General features: G+C 47.0%; 1 long non-coding RNA gene and 2 other non-coding genes across 3 annotated transcripts in view; all 3 read right to left on the minus strand.

The window, feature by feature from the left end:
* LOC107095377 overlaps positions 1–3,862 on the minus strand; it is a 15,016-nt gene extending 11,154 nt beyond the window's left edge. Inside the window, exons 1-2 of the long non-coding RNA XR_001481738.1 lie at positions 3,851–3,862; positions 1,219–1,222 (exon numbers count right to left, since the gene is read on the minus strand). This is a non-coding gene — a long non-coding RNA (uncharacterized LOC107095377). The remainder of the gene's footprint in view (positions 1–1,218; positions 1,223–3,850) is intronic.
* On the minus strand, positions 3,142–3,214 carry trnak-cuu. The gene has a single exon. It is a non-coding gene; the product is annotated as a tRNA-Lys (tRNA).
* trnak-cuu lies at positions 3,583–3,655 on the minus strand. Its single transcript has one exon. It is a non-coding gene; the product is annotated as a tRNA-Lys (tRNA).
* Positions 3,863–4,517: the final 655 nt, after the last annotated feature.

The raw sequence follows: 4,517 nt of genomic DNA on the forward strand, positions 1-4,517 counted from the left end.
TCCCTGGAGGGGGGCTCACCCTTTCATACTTTGAAAACCCCTGGTCTAACCTAATTTGTGACCTGTTGGACGTGTGACACCTTGAACACATATTTTTAATTTAGAAGGTCATGAAAACAATGAAATCCAACTGAGCGTACTTTCAGCTAAAATTAACAACAGTGGTAGCGTATATAGATAACCGCCCAATGAGGGGCTCGAACCCACGACCCTGAGATTATCTACCGACTGAGCTAGCCGGGCGAGGCCAGGAAATTGACTGTCCAAGTTGGAGTTAAAACACACAGTCATGTACTGGACTTCTTATGATTTTTTCTGATAGATACTTATGGTAAGCTGCCTATCATTTTAGCAACCCCAGGTAGAGAAAACGAGAAACAACACATGACAGCAAAAAATCAGGCAGACACAGCAGCGTTGCAGTGACGCACATGGCATAGTTTTGTTTCCTCTGCCACACCAGAGGAAACAAAACTTTAGACCATGTTTACACAAACGTGGCTGGAGCCTAGGTTGTGACACCCCTCCCCCACATGGGACAGTCAGATCACCTTTCTTTGTTCCTCACCCCCAAATATGCACCCCTCATCAATTGTGTGAAGCCATCAGTGAAGACCATCAAGGTGTGGCCTGCGGGAGCAGATTCAACACTTCACGAAATGTTTCTACCCACAGACTTGACTATGTTTGCTTCTAAAGCCACCAGTGGCTTTCACATGGACATTGACTGTTACGCCTCCTCTGTACTGGATTATATTAATACCACTATTGACAATGTTACAACCCAGAAGCAGCTCGTGCCTTCAGATCAGGATATGCACAAGCCTATAGCACAGCCAGAGCAAATCTGAAAAGGGGCATCAGAGAGGCCAAGTACTGCTACAAGCTTAAAATAGAGGGACACTTTTCCAATTCTGACCTGGCATGTGGCAGGGAATTAAGTACAAACAGACTCATCCCACCTCTGCAGCCACTGATGTCAGTTTCCTGAACGAGCTGAATAATTTTTATGCTTGCTTTGAAAGAGACAACAGTGAAACTGCCACCAAGCGGAAATCCTCAGCCGACCACCAGCCAATCACACTCTCATCCACAGATGTCTACAATGCACTGAGCAGGATCAGCACACTCAAGGCAGCTGGACCAGATAACATCCCTGGACGTGTACTCAGGGCATGTGCGAAGCAGCTCGCTGGGGTTTTTACAGACATTTTCAACCTTTCTCTTGTCCAAGCAGCTGTACCAACATGCTTCAAATGTACTTCCATTGTGCCAGTGCCAAAACACTCCAGCCCAAGGTGCCTTAACGCCCTGTAGCACTCACACCAATCATAATGAAGTGCTTTGAGCGGCTGGTCCAGGCACAACTGAAAGACTTGGTACCATCCACATTGGATTCACACCAGTTTGCATACCACAGCAATAGGAGCACAGGGGTAAAAGTTTCCATGGCACTGCACTCTGTGCTCACACATCTGGACAATAAGAACACTTTTGCATGCATGCTGTTTGTTGACTTTAGCTCAGCATTCAACACTGTCATTCCGGCTAAGTTATTAGCCAAACTTCAAGACCTGGGCATCAACACCTCCATGTGCAACTGGATTCTGGACTTTCTGACCAACAGACCACAGAATGTCCGATCAGGCTCCAATTGCTCCACGTCCATCACACTCAACACTGGTGTACCACAGGGCTGTGTGCTAAGCCAGTTTCTCTACTCCCTCACTCCCTCGCTTACTTTTTGTTGCAGGTTGGGCTGGCGCCTTGGCAGCTACGCATGTATGCTAAATGCTAAAACGAACTGAAACAATTTATCAGGATAAGACAAAATACAAATAATATGCCACACATAATTCAGAACAACTTTGACCTAGATTTTCATACACAACATAGCCATTGCTAGGGGAACCACTGATTGGGATGCAAACTCCCAATGTCTTTATTTGGTCGGCAGAGACACAGGACTTGGAATAGGAGCAAATGCAGTTCTTCGGTTGAATGAGTTCATTCCCAGGGGAACTCACCTGTACTTTGACAGGTATGATGAAAATGTCAACTGTGGTGCTGTTGATGATGATTCTCTGTAAACAAATGACACTTGTCTGTCTAGGTACTTCACCTCAATAAAACTACTTGATAAATTGCTAGAAATGGGTCTGCCTGCAAGTTGAACACTGATGAAAAATAGACTCCCAAAGAATTGTAACATTACATCTGATAAAGAGTTGTTGAAAGAAGGAAGAGGCTCCTCCGTAATGGTGACAAGGAAGCATCCTGAGCTGGCTGTGACAAAATGGGTTGACAATAAACCTGTACTCATGGCATCTACAGTGCATGTAATAGAGCCCCAGGATACCCGGACCAGATGGTCACTGAAAGACAAAAGGCATGTTCAAGTGTCCAGACCTGCAGTAGTGGCAGAGTACAACACCAACATGGGTGGGGTTGATATGTGTAATAGAATGCTTAGCTTTAGACATTCTTTTAAAGCTGCTTTTGTTGGGCTGCCACTGTTGGCGGGTTTTTGGCACCCTCTGTGGCGGCTCACTGGGGATTCTGGATGCTCCTTTAGCCTGTTCACTTTCTGGAAGACAAACAGGTTCATATAAGGTGGCTGCTCGGGCCCGGCCCCCCGGACGCATCAGCTGAGTTACGGCCCTGGCAGCTCTCCTTGTGGCCTCATACTTGTGTGCGCGCTTGTAGGCTAGTGCCAGTGTGCGGGGATGCTCCTTCAGGAGTTTCTGGACCACTTCGGCATCCGCTAAGGCATTGGTGAAAATCTCCAAACTGATGCAGTCTTGTTCTAGCTCAGTCCGGTTGGCATACACAATGGAGACTTTCTCATAGATGTCATGTCGGAGCTCGTGTAGAGCCTCACCTGGTTTCCTAACCCTCTGTCTCAGCTCGATGCCTATAATTGATGCATGCTCAGAGCACGGCCCGTAGGCGGCCTCTATCTCTATCATTATCACTACTGATAAGGCTTTTTCATACTTATGTAAACAAAATGACAAAGTCTTCTAAAGTCTAAGGTCTTTACTGGCTCTCTGTGTTAAAAAGATTCCAGACCCCTGTTCTAGAACCGTAGTTGCCTCAACCTTTCCATACAACTTCTCTGATGTTTCCAAAAACATGAAACGCCCAACGTGGGGCTCGAACCCACGACCCTGAGATTAAGAGTCTCATGCTCTACCGACTGAGCTAGCCGGGCTGCGCATCAACTGGTTCTAATTCCGTGTATGAATCCCCACGGACCAGGGCAACATGACACTGGGCAATTTTGGCCAAACTAATCTTTTACATCCTTTTATGATATGGGGATAAAAACGGGGGTGGGGGGCTATAGATGTAACAAAGAGGCCACTGAGGCCAGAGTGCTACTATGCTCTACCATGGAATTGCAGTTACTTCGTTTGCCATAAACAGATTTTGGTCAGGTTTGTTACCAATCAGTTAAAACTTTATAGCTCATTAAACACGCCGACTTTACAGATGCTCCCGACCCGGCAGTTGTAGTTGTCTCAGCAAACACAATGCTCTACACCATGTGCTCCACCACCCGGTTGGAAAAATGCTAAGCGCCCAACGTGGGGCTCGAACCCACGACCCTGAGATTAAGAGTCTCATGCTCTACCGACTGAGCTAGCCGGGCGATGACAGACCCACAATCCAGGATGGAATTACATCACACAACACATACCGCACTTCCTATGATTTCTTCTGACTGGTACTTATGGTGAGCTGCTGATAATTTCTAGTAACCCCAGGTAGAGAAAACGAGACATAACACATGAGAGCTAAAAATCAGGCAGACACAGCAGTTTAATTTCTCTCTTCCTGGGAAGACTGAATGTGTGGATGGGTTGGGGGTTGGTGAGAGTGGCTGGGGGTTGGGGAGGTGTGAAGAGGTGAGGTCAGGGAGAGGGTAAGTATGAGAGGAGTCAAACCAGGGCTCACGGGCTCTGGTTTGGCTTTTGGGCCGCTGAGTGTACTGGTTGAGGTGTTGGCAGTGCTATCCAATCCTTGAACAAAATAATCCCTATTGCCTGATGGGACACTGATATTTCTTTGTTTTCCCGTTGGTGTTCAAACATCCTTGGACCCGCTGTCAGAATCTGAGCCATATATTAACAGTCATCTGTCAATCTAATTTTTTCAGTCAAAGCATCTTGATTCATATGTCGCAGCTAATATGGGCAATGGTTAAAATAAGAAATAAGATCCTAGAGTAAACTATTGGCGGGGCCACCCTCTCTGGGGGGACTCTCGGGAAACGGGGTTACCTATGGGAGTTAGCAGTGGAGCTGGCTCCCTGGGAGTGCAGTAAGCCCCCCAGTCCATTTCTCCCCATTCTTAGACTCCTCCCTCTGCCTGCTCCATCACACTGCCACACATGTAGGATCTTGGGGAGAGGGGTCATTACTGGAGGGTCCCACCTTCTGTTCCCTCTCTGGGAAGCTCTTCAGTCTTTTTTCAGAGAGATCTTATGTTTGCCATAGCGACAGATGGTAAAT

The sequence above is a fragment of the Cyprinodon variegatus genome, unplaced genomic scaffold, assembly GCF_000732505.1.
Source record: "Cyprinodon variegatus isolate N-32 unplaced genomic scaffold, C_variegatus-1.0 Scaffold541, whole genome shotgun sequence".
NCBI lineage: Eukaryota > Metazoa > Chordata > Actinopteri > Cyprinodontiformes > Cyprinodontidae > Cyprinodon > Cyprinodon variegatus.